General features: G+C 48.9%; 2 pseudogenes; one reads left to right on the top strand and one right to left on the bottom strand.

The window, feature by feature from the left end:
• Positions 1-812: 812 nt before the first annotated feature.
• On the bottom strand, positions 813-1539 carry LOC138813766 (THO complex subunit 7 homolog pseudogene; annotated as a pseudogene).
• Positions 1540-3434: 1895 nt separating this feature from the next.
• LOC138813604 (olfactory receptor 7A10-like) lies at positions 3435-4594 on the top strand (annotated as a pseudogene).
• The last annotated feature ends 7344 nt before the right edge of the window (positions 4595-11938 follow it).

Raw genomic sequence — 11938 nt, 5'->3', positions numbered from 1 at the left:
TATGCTAGAAATACCACCTTCTTATAGTCTAACTTATTTTATAAAACAATTAATGTTACCAGTTAAAAACTACCAAGAGTACTAAGCAACAAAATCATGCAGCTTTAAAACATTTCTACATGTTGTTTCCTACTTTCAAGACTAAAAAACAAGTTGGGTGCTGGTGGTTCAGGACTGAAACCTGATTTACTCAGAAAGCTGAGATCTCCAGATCACAGTTCAAAGCAATCCTAAGTTTAAAAAAAAACCTGGAAAACTACAAATTCAGTGAAACACTAAAAAATTCTGGACTGGAGGCATGGCTCACTCTTGAGCAAGAAAGCTTGAGTAAGAACAGGTAGCCCAAAGTCCTGAATTGAATGTCTGATACCAATAAAAAGCAAGTGGGGGAGGGGGATAAAACATGCAGGCTGGGGTTGAAGCTCATATTGTTGAGTGCCTGACTAGCAAGCACAGCCCGAAGCTCAAACCCCAGTACAATAATAGAAAAACCCCACGTTTCAATAAAACCAAATATATACTAAAATCATTTTCTTTTTGTGAATATGAATAAAATGTAAATATTTAAAAGCAAAATATCGAATCTGGGCACTAGTGGCTCATGCCTATAATCCTAGCTACTCAGGAGGCTGAGATCTGAGGATGGTGGTTCAAAGCCAGCCCAGGCAGGAAAGTCCATGAGACTTATCTCCAATTAACCACCAGAAAACCAGAAGTGGTGCTGTGGCTCAAGTCATAGAGCTCTCGCCTTGAGCTGAAGAGCTCAGGGACAGTGGCCAGGCTCAGAGTTCAAGCCCCCAATCGACAAAAAAAGCAAAATATTTCACTTCCAAAACTAAATATTTCAAGAATATATATTCTACATACACCAGTCATGTAACTATTTTAATATCCTTGGGAATGAATGACTAGCCTGTCTATGACTTAGGTTCTATATCCATGAAAGTCTCTTCACCTTCTTCTCCCTCAGAGAGCTTTTCGTCACTTTCTAATGTTGCTGAAGTTCATGGATAGTACTAAGAAGAACATGAAACTGCTTCCGTCTCAATTCCAGCTTGTCTTTAACACTGTCTTTAATATGCGAAAGATGTTCTAATTCTTTTCCCAGAGCCTCTAGTTCCTTTAATGTCTGATGCCTGTCTGGATGACGCTGGATCACTTTTGCCAAAGCATCATATTCTTGGCGATTCTTCCGTATTCTTTTTGCTTGAAGAATCTCCTTTTGGGCACTCAGCAATTTTTTTCTGTGCTCCAGCAACGTTACCTTCTATTTCTTTGTAAATCTTTTCATAATTTTCCATTTCTCTGAGATTCATATCATACACCAGCAAAGTTTTGCCCATTGAAAATTCACATTGAGACAAGGTGCTGAGCATACGTTGGTACTGGCCATATCCTTCTTCATGGGATCCAGAGTTGCACCACTTAACAAAACTTCACTAGCAGATTAATTCTCCGATCGTCACCTGCTCCATCTCCATCAATTAGAAGACGCTTCCCTATGACTTCATCATCCATGAAGTTCCCATGGCGTCTCCGATCGTGTCTCCTCGGTGGCTGTCCCTTAATGCTTCTTTAAAATGTGCCAATTAATTTCCAGAATGAGGTCTTCAATTCAGCTCAGATTCTTTTTTCTTCCTTTAAAAACATTATCGTTAAGTAGTTGTACAGAGGGGTTTCAATTCAACATGTCAGTTTGGAAGAGCAATGCATCTCCACCAATGATTACCCCTTCCATCTTCCTCCCCATCTCTCCCACCCATCCCCTCAATTTCCCTAATTCTACTTATTTTTTAGTTTTATTGTTGTTTTAGAGGTGATAGACAGCGGATTAGCTTTACACACGTCGGGTGATAAGTACATTTCTTTCTTTTGCTTAATATCAGCTTTTCCCACATTCTTTTTCATTCCCTCCCTCCCATCTCTGCCTATCCTAATTCTATTTTTACATATACTCATAGAATATTATGATTGTTTCCTTTCTTCATTCATCTACCCTCCTCCCATTGACCTCATCTCTCCTGATACCCAAGGTTCCAATTTCCTAGTATTTGTTTGGTTAGGCTGTAAGTTAGTTATTCAAAGGATTTAAACCATTGGAGTTCTTGCCTCTGTGTGTGTGTGTGTGTGTGTGTGTGTGTGTGTGTGTGTGTGTGTGTATGCATGGAACCCTGGGAGTTTTTCTAAAATATGTGATTCCCAATGTCATTTTCCCTGGGATGGAGAATCATTCGTCTCAGCTTTTATTTAACTCGGTGCTTTTCCATCTTAATTAGAATACAAACTCTAAGCTGGGATAAATGGGCGAGAACGATGGGACAGGGGACACTGATAAAGATTCATTGCACTGCCAGGCGCCGGTGGCTCACCCCTGTCATCCTTGCTACTCAGGAGGCTGAGCTCTGAGGATCATGTTTGAAGCCAGCAGGGGCAGGAAAGTCAGTGAGACTCTTATCTCTGATAAATCACCAAAAACTGGAAGTGGAGCTGTGACTCAATTGGTGGAGCACCAGCCTTGAGTAAAAAAAAAAAAAAAAAACACAAAGACATGGCCCAGGCCCTGAGTTCAAGTCCCAGGACCTGCACCAAAACAAACAAACAAACAAAAAGCCTTGTACTCACAAATCATTATAGTGAGTCAAACCCCTTTAGAAAAAAAACCTCAAAGATAGCAGAAATAAAATAAAACTTGAAGTATACAAACTCGCCCATGTTACATGCCTGTATGTACTGAGACTAGGCTATAGAAACAGAATCTGTATTTAGTCATAGATTAGAAGTATCTATTAAGTACTAATTTTACACCCATTAGTGTTAGTATTAAATGTTAAATCTGTTTCTGATGTTTATATTAGAGAATCACTATCACATTCTTTTTTTTTTTTAATCGGTCATGGGTCTTGAACTCTGGGCTTGGGCGCTGTCCTCAGCTCTTCAGCTCAAGGCTAGCACTCTACCTCTTGAGCCTCAGTGCCGCTTCCAGTTTTCTGGTGGTTCATCGGAGATAAGAGTCTCACAGATTTTCCTGCCTGGGCCGGCTTTAAACCACAATCCTCAGATCTCAGCCTCCTGAGTAGCTAGGATGACAGGCGTGAGCCACCAGTGCCTGGCTCTGTTACATTCTTTTATGTCTGTGTCGTTGCTGATGATGAGTTATCCATCTTGGGAGCATCGTATTTATTATTGGGACCGGAGGCCTCATGGCCAGGACAGACAGTGACAGATGGAAATAGCCAAGAGATGCTTCGGCGTCCCCAGGGAGTCCTGTGGCAACACGACCTGCTGAGCGACCCCTCGTGTCTTGAGGTCTCAGAGGTGACGGGCTGGGCTTTATCTCCACCACTCTCCATCCCTTGCTGTCTTCTCTTCTCCTTACCTCCCTTTTGGCCTTGGGGGTCTGAATGGAGACCCTTCCTTTGGTCTCTGCACTGGCCATGGCTCTTTCCAGGTACACACTTGTGTAGATAACTCTGTACCCTCCCTCCCCTGGCCTTTCTAGAACACCCAGTGCAAGTTGTCCTGTTCACATCCGTCTCCCGTGTATCCCTGTCCTTGCACCTGCCTCTCTCTGATAAGGTTGCGTGATCACTCAGTTACCTCGTCCTAGCTCTTTCCCTGCACTCAGTTCTTTCCCCCTTTGTGTTTTTCCTTCACGAAGGCACATCGAAACACATGGGACCAGAGAATGATTCCCGTGTTTCAGGATTTCTCCTTTGGGGAATATTAGGTTGCAGCCTGGTCTCTTTGGGCTGTTTCTATCCATGTATCTGATCACCATGCTCGGCAATCTGCTCATCATCCTGGCCACCGCCTCCGACCCCCATCTGCACATGCCCATGTACTTCTTCCTCTCCAACCTGTCCTTCATGGACGTCTGCTTCACCTCCACCACCGTCCCCAAGATGCTTCTCAACCTCCACACGCACAGCCAGGCCATCAGCTATGAAGATTGTATCACCCAGACACATTTGTTTGTCCTCTTTTCTGGGTTGGACATCTTCCTGCTGACGGTGATGGCCTATGACCACTTTGTGGTCATCTGTCACCCGCTGCGCTACACGGCCATCATGAGCCCCTGGCTGTGTGTGAGGCTGGTGCTGGGCTCCTGACTCATCAACATCACGGATTCTCTTCTGCAGAGCTTCATGGTGCTGCGGCTGTCCTTCTGCACCCACTTGGCAATCCCCCACTTCTTCTGTGAACTGAATCAGGTGGTCCACCTGGCCTGCTCGGACACCTTCCCCAACGACGTGGTCATCTACTTTGGCGTGCTGCTGCTGGTGTGCTTTCCCCTGGCGGGCATCCTGTATTCCTATTCCCAGATCGTGTCTTCCATCTGGGCCATCTCGTCGGCCGAGGGGAAGTACAAGGCCTTCTCCAGGCCTTCTCCACCTGCGCATCTCACCTCTCCGTAGTCTCTTTATTCTACTGCACCATCCTCGGGGTGTACCTCAGCTCTGCGGTGACCCAAAATTCTCACTCCATTGCCATCGCCTCAATGATGTACAGCGTGGTAACCCCCATGCTGAACCCCTTCATCTACAGCCTGAGGAACCAAGACCTCAAAAGCGCCCTGAGAAGACTCTGTACCTGAAACAAGACCCCTTGTGTGGAGACTGGAGCAGTGGTTGCCGTAGGCCACATGTGGGATTTCTGATTCATTTGTGTGTTTTTGATTTGACGGTGGAAGTTGTCTCATTCTATGACGTTCCTGGAGTTTCTCTGTTTTCGGCTTCTCTCTGCAATTCAGCCGCAGCACCTTCTCAATTAAACTGTATCCCATGTCTGGGTTCTGATTCTGTCCATGGGACCATTCCCCAATCTTTCCAAAGGTTCTTCTGAATCACATACACCTGGAATTCCTTCTTCATCCTGTAAGCTTGGTGTTTAGAAATAACTTCATTTCAAATAAGATAGATTATGCAAAACAACTTCATTAATGAGAGTCATCAGATGTTCCAATTTATGTGTGAAATTTAGTTTGGAAACTAAAGTCCCATGTAATCTTCTTTTTTGGGGGGAAAAGGGGGTGGTTGGTTATGGGTCTTGAACTCAGGGCTTGGGTGCTGTCCCTGAGTTTTTTCACCCAAGGCCAGCACTGTATCACTTCGAGCCACAGTACCACTTCCAGTTTTCTAGCGGTTTACTGGAGATAAGTTGCATGGACTTTCCTGCCTGGGCTGGCTTTGAACTGTGATCCTCAGATCTCAGGCTCCCAAGCAGCTAGGATGACAGGCGTGAGCCGCTGGTGCCCGGCCCCCATGTAGTCTTTTAGTTGGGAAAGACCTGGGTTGCAGATGCCACTTGTGGCTTTCTTTAGTGGACTTCCGATGGAGGGCCGTGTCTTCTCATTGTGGTGTGCCCTGGCTGGGGAGCAGGTTTTATTCTCATATTTAAAATTCTCCCCCATCTTGGCTCAGTGTTCTCACTGTGCCACATTTCACCAGGCAATTCAACACCCAAAGGTATCTGCTGAACCATCTTTCTTTTATCCTTACTTTTGTGCCAATTCTGGAGCTTAAACTCCGGGCCAGGCAGACTTGAGTTTTTCAGCTTGAGGCTGGCACTCTACCACTTGGGCCACAGCTCCAGTTCCAGCTTTTTTGGTGGTGAGTTAGAGATAAGAGTCTAACAGATTTTCCTGCTCTGACGGGCTTCACATTGCAATCCTCAGATCCCAGCCTCCTGAGTAGCTAGGATTGCGGGTGTGAGCTACTGGTGCACAGCTTTTCGTTTCCTCTTGAACTCCTTTTTCACTTTCCCTCACATAGCCATATAACGTCATTATCTATCATTTACTTAGAATTCCCTTAGCAAGATTTCTTCAATAATAGGCAGACTAGCCCGTGGGATTTTTAAGTACATGCACCCAAGGGAACCACCATTGGAGAAACCCAACAAAATCCCCGGAGGCAAAGCACACGCAGCACTATAACTCTGAAGGATCTGAGCTGTGGAGTGAGGGCCCAGTGATTTCTGATTTTTTTAACACACTGGTCAAAAGCATGTACAACAAATCCACAAGTACGATAGGTACAGTGTGCAGGAAAATGAGCTGTGCTTGTACACCATCCTGGACAAGCAGGTGAATCGCTTTCTCCTCTGGAGTTTGTTTTTCAGATTGATGTGGGAAGGTTGGATCATGAAATATGCAGAATTGGGACGATGACAAAAGTTGGCATCTTTAGGAAGGGCTGTAGTGGAGAGGCCGAGGGACACAGAGAGAGGTGTCAACACAGACACTGCACCCTAACCAGCAGAGGGAAGTCAGGGCATGGTCTAATTTGAAGCACAGGATTGTTGCTGAAACCCTAATACTGCATTATCCAATGTGTCTATCTAGAGCGGTCAGACTCATGAATGCACAGAATGGGCTGGCAATGTGAAGAAAGTGGGGAGTCTGGTTTTTTGGTTGTTTTGTTTTTTAGTGGACATAGACTTTATTATAGAGAAAAAGCTCATAGACACAAAAGCTTCCTAGCCCTAAGTATCACCAGAATTTTCTATAAGCTGGGCTGGGAAGGTAGCTCAGTGGTAGGGTGCTTGCCTCGCATGTATGAGGCCCTGGGTTTGATTCCTCAGCACCACATAAGCAGAAAAAAAAAGCCAGAAGTGGTGCTGTGGCTCAAGTGATAGAGTGCTAGCCTTGAGCTGAAGAGCTGAGGGACAGCGTCCAGGCCCAGAGTTCAGGTCCCACGACCGGATCCCCCCCCCCCAAAAAAGAATTTTCTATGAGCCTAGATCTCATGTGAAGAATTTGGGGGGGGGTCGATTGTGGGGCTTTAACTCAGGGCCTGGGTGATGTCCCTGAGCTCTTTGTGCTCAAGGCTAGCAGTCTGTCACTTTGAACCACAGCACCACTTCTGGTTTTTGAGTGGTTAATTAGAGATGAGTGTCATGGGGACTTTTCTGCTCAGGCTGGCTTTGAACCAAGACCCTCAGATCTCAGTCTCCTGAGTAGCTAGGATTACAGGTGTGAGCTACTAATGCCTGGCTCATGAGAAGCAGTCTTACCACATACAATGCACTGCAATGAAATGAATGGAGGTAGAGGAGAACCGGAGGTGACCAGCCTTTCTGTACCATTGCCTTCACATGTGTAGCTCATCCAGTCCTGCAGGTCACCTCTATGCAATTCCTGTGCTTCCACTGTGCCTTGATAAAGCTACCTAAATCTGAAATGCAAGGCTGATGTGGCACTGTTGTACTTCACGTCTTCACACTCCAAGACTTCAAGGAGCATCTGCATTCTTCTACATCCCGACGTCCCTCTCAAGCTCCTTCTGGATCCCATCTTACTCTGTTTTGAATTCTGATGTATGTGACTCAGGCACCTTCCTTAGGGCCTTTGCACCACTATTTCTGCCTTCCCGATATGGCCACAGATAGCCACATGGCTCATTTTGCTGCCTTTATGTCCTTCAAATGACATCTATCTCCCAAGGAACACTAAGTACAAAACCTACCCATGTCATTTTGTTGTTGCCGGTGGTGGTGGTGGTAGGGCTTGAACACTGGAAATGGGTGCTGTCCCTAAGCTCTTCATCTCAAGGCAAGTGCTCTGCCATTCGAGCCACAGCACCACTTCCGGTTTTCTGGTGGTTCATTGGAGCTAAGAGCCTCACAGACTTTCCTGCCTGGACTGGCTTTGAACCACGATCCTTAGATCTCAGCCTCCCAAGTAGCTAGGGTGACAGGGGTGAGCCATTGGCGCCCAGCAAGAGAGCACACCTGTCTTTGTCAATCTGCTTTCCCTTCCTTCGGCTTTGTAGTGGGTGGCTTGATCTGACTGATGGAATTGTGACCTCTAAAGAGCAAGACAATCCACCAAGGCACGGTTAAAAGTGACAAAAAGTATTTACACTATTTACACCAGAAAGGGGGCCTGTGACTACCTTGTCCTGAGCCAGATACCCAGAACCAAGAGCAGCCTCGACCACCAAACCTCCAAGCCTCCAATGGGCAGCCCAACCTTTATTAGTCGGTCTGCAAACCTCTAACCCCAGACCTCCAAAGCTCCAAAGATTCAAAGCTCCACAAGGAAAGGCTTTTCCTTTCCTTTCCTCCCTTTCTCTGCAGGCCTCTGTACTCTCCACAGGCCTGCCCAGCTCTGCTCCGATTGGCACCTCTCCGCAGGCCTCTCCGCAGGCCTCTCCGCGGGCCTCTCCGCGGGCCTCTCCACAGGCCTCTCCACGGGCCTCTCCACAGGCCTTTCCACAGGCCTCTCCACAGGCCTCTCCACAGGCCTTTCCACAGGCCTCTCCACGGGACTCTCCGCAGCCCTCTCCACAGGCCTCCCCACAGGCCTCAGGCCTCTCTGCAGGCCTCAGGTCTCCCCACAGGCCTCTCCGCAGGCCTCTCCACGGGCCTCTCCACAGGCCTTTCCACAGGCCTCTCCGCAGGCCTCACCACAGGCCTCTCCGCAGGCCTCACCACAGGCCTCTCCGCAGGCCTCTCCCCAGGCCTCAGGCCTCCCCCACAGGCCTCTCCGCAGGCCTCTCCGCAGGCCTCACCACAGGCCTCTCCGCAGGCCTCTCCCCAGGCCTCAGGCCTCCCCCACAGGCCTCTCCGCAGGCCTCTCCCCAGGCCTCTCCACAGGCTCTCTGTGGGCTCTCCCCAGCCTCAGGTGTCTCCACAGGCCTCTCCACCGGCCTCTCCACAGGCCTCAGGCCTCTCCCCAGGCCTCAGGCCTCTGCACAGGCCTCTCCGCAGGCCTCAGGCCTCTCCGCAGGCGTCTCCACAGGCCTCAGGCCTCCCCCACAGGCCTCTCCACAGGCCTCTCCCCAGGCCTCAGGCCTCTGCACAGGCCTCTCCGCAGGCCTCAGGCCTCTCCGCAGGCATCTCCACAGGCCTCAGGCCTCTCCACAGACCTCTCCACAGGCCTCTCCACAGGCCTCAGGCCTCTCCGCAGGCCTCAGGCCTCTCCGCAGGCGTCTCCACAGGCCTCAGGCCTCTGCACAGGCCTCTCCGCAGGCATCTCCACAGGCCTCAGGCCTCTCCACAGACCTCTCCACAGGCCTCTCCACAGGCCTCAGGCCTCTGCACAGGCCTCTCCGCAGGCCTCAGGCCTCTCCACAGGCCTCTCCCCAGGCCTCAGGCCTCTGCACAGGCCTCTCCGCAGGCCTCAGGCCTTTCCGCAGGCGTCTCCACAGGCCTCAGGCCTCTCCACAGACCTCTCCACAGGCCTCTCCACAGGCCTCAGGCCTCTCCACAGGCCTCTCCACAGGCCTCTCCACAGGCCTCAGGCCTCCTCACAGGCCTCTCCGCAGGCCTCAGGCCACTCCACAGGCCTCTCCACAGGCCTCAGGCCTCCTCACAGGCCTCTCTGCAGGCCTCTCCGCAGCCTCAGGCCTCCTCACAGGCCTCTCCGCAGGCCTCTCCGCAGCCTCAGGCCTCTCCACAGACCTCTCCACAGGCCTCTCCACAGGCCTCAGGCCTCTCCACAGACCTCTCCACAGGCCTCTCCACAGGCCTCAGGCCTCCTCACAGGCCTCTCTGCAGGCCTCTCCGCAGCCTCAGGCCTCCTCACAGGCCTCTCCGCAGGCCTCTCCGCAGCCTCAGGCCTCTCCACAGACCTCTCCACAGGCCTCTCCACAGGCCTCAGGCCTCTCCCCAGGCCTCAGGCCTCTCCACAGGCCTCAGGCCTCCTCACATACCTCTCCACAGGCCTCTCCTCAGGCCTCAGGCATCTCCACAGGCCTCTCCACAGGCCTCAGGCCTCCGCACAGGCCTCTGCGCAAGCCTCTCCGCAGCCTCAGGCCTAACAGGCCTGCCCTGCTTGGCTCCCGCAGGCTTTCCCCTCCTGCTGTCTCTCTCTCCACTCACCCCGTTGTTGGGAACACACAGCCTATATATAGGCTGTGCCCTTCCCCACTCTGACGGGACTCACGGCTTCATCTGCCTGATGATTTCCAACCTCCATTCGTGTCCCTCCCCCAAGCTGCCTGCCATCCACTCACTTCTTGACAGCTCGCCATGTGGGGCTTGATGCCCCAGCCCACTCCAGCAGCACCCCCCCGCCCACTTCTGGCTGCATGCCCCATCCCCCCAGCAGCACACCCATGGGCTGTGACATCAGCCTCTCGAGGCCCTACCCCCTCCAGTGGGCCGGGCCTGGGGCCACGCTGATCATCGGATCATTGGGCTGCAGATCTCCGTGGTGAATGTGTACATTCATTTACATCCCACCAGCACTGTCTTTGAGACCTCTTGGCTCTTCCTCCTCCTGGGTATGTTTTGTTGTTTGCCATGTTGTGGATCAAAGGCCAGGCCACATGGAGGACACCTCTAGTGTCAGCCCAGCAGCACCTTTTCCACTCTGTTTGCCATCTGTCATTCTCACTGAGTGTGGAGGGTAGGGATGCTATCCCACTCTGGGTTTGATTGCATCTGCTGGCCATTTTGACGTGTTCTTATTGGAAAGAACTGTTATGAATGTTCTTAATTGTATAATATGTAGGTTTTGTCCTACATACTTCCATTGTCACACAAGCGTAAAACGCATATAAAAGAATATGCTTACATACAAGTATGGAAAGTAGGCTGAACATCTATCTCTCTCTACCTGACAACTCAGCCCTCAGGTATTCCTACACCTCCATGCTCTCACTGTTTCCCTTCCTATGTTCCAGTGACCCCTATAAGTGTCATGACATGTTTGAGAGTCTGAATGGGAGAAGAGATACATAATACTCATCTTTCTCCCTGGGGTTTACCCACTGTATTCTAGTCAGAGTATTCGATTTTTCTGTTATTGCTGTGGATTTTTACGATTCTTAGGGATTTGGGATATTAATTTTAGTAAGATAACTAGTCATACATGAAATCTGGGTGCCAGTGGCTCACACTTGTAATCGTAGCTACTCTGAAGGCTAAGATCTGAGAATGGAGGTTTGAAGCCAGCCTGGGCAGAAAAGTCCACGAGACTCATATGGCCAATAAACTACCCTCCCCACCCCCCAAAAAGGCTGGAGGTGGCACTGTGGCTCAAGTGGCAGAGTGCTAGCCTTGAGCAAAAGGAAGCTCAAGGACAGCGCCTGGGACCTGAGTTCAAAGCTCCAGGACCAGGAACTAAAAGAAAATTATAAATGTTTTCCCCAGATCTACAGGTTGTTGTTTTCTCTGATGAAAGGTGTGCAGTAGTATATTTTCCATTTGTCAGTTTTGACACTTGCTTTCATGCTTTTGGTGTTTATCCAAATTATTTTTTACCCATACAAGCTTCCTAATATCATTTATATTGTTTTGATTTTATTTTACTTTGTGAGCAGTTGGAAAGTTAAAGATTTTTTATTCATCTTTGAGTCTGAATTTTTTGTCTTTCATGAGCTAGCAGGAGTGTACTTCTTTGATCTACTTAATGATATCAAATTTTCTCACCACACAGTTGAAGATACTGACCTTCCAATGCCATTTCTAAATCTTTTGTGAAACAATTAATTTTCTATCAATGTGGATTTATTTCTGGTCTCTTCAGTTCATTGGCCAATGTGGCTTATTTCCCAGGACCATTTTTTCTGAGTGCTGGTCTTGATTTGAATTGAGGATTTGGGCACTATCCCCAAGCTGTTTTTTTTTTGACTCTACCACTTGAGCCACAACTCCACTTTGGCTTTTTGATGGTTAATTGGAACTAAGAGTCTCAAATCTCAGCCTCCTGAGTAGTTAGGATCACAGGTATGAACCACCAATGCCCAGCAGAAGAACTTTGTATTTTGTTTTACTCTATGTGGAATATTTTGGAATTTTATCCATCACAAAGCCTCTCTTTTTTAACACAGTTCCCTCCACAAGAGTACAGCCTATGAAAATGTTTAGTAAAAGAGAAGAAAGGTGTTTATTGTTACGCCACCTGAGAAGAAATAGTTCCTAGAGGATTGTCCTGTTGGAAAAACAAACAAACAAACAGGAATTTACAAAAACTTCTGAACCAGAGCTG

The sequence above is a fragment of the Dipodomys merriami genome, unplaced genomic scaffold, assembly GCF_024711535.1.
Source record: "Dipodomys merriami isolate MVZ:Mamm:240054 unplaced genomic scaffold, mDipMer1.0.p SCAF_6, whole genome shotgun sequence".
In the NCBI taxonomy this organism is placed as follows: Eukaryota; Metazoa; Chordata; class Mammalia; order Rodentia; family Heteromyidae; genus Dipodomys; species Dipodomys merriami.
This window is presented reverse-complemented; position numbering and strand designations above follow the sequence as displayed.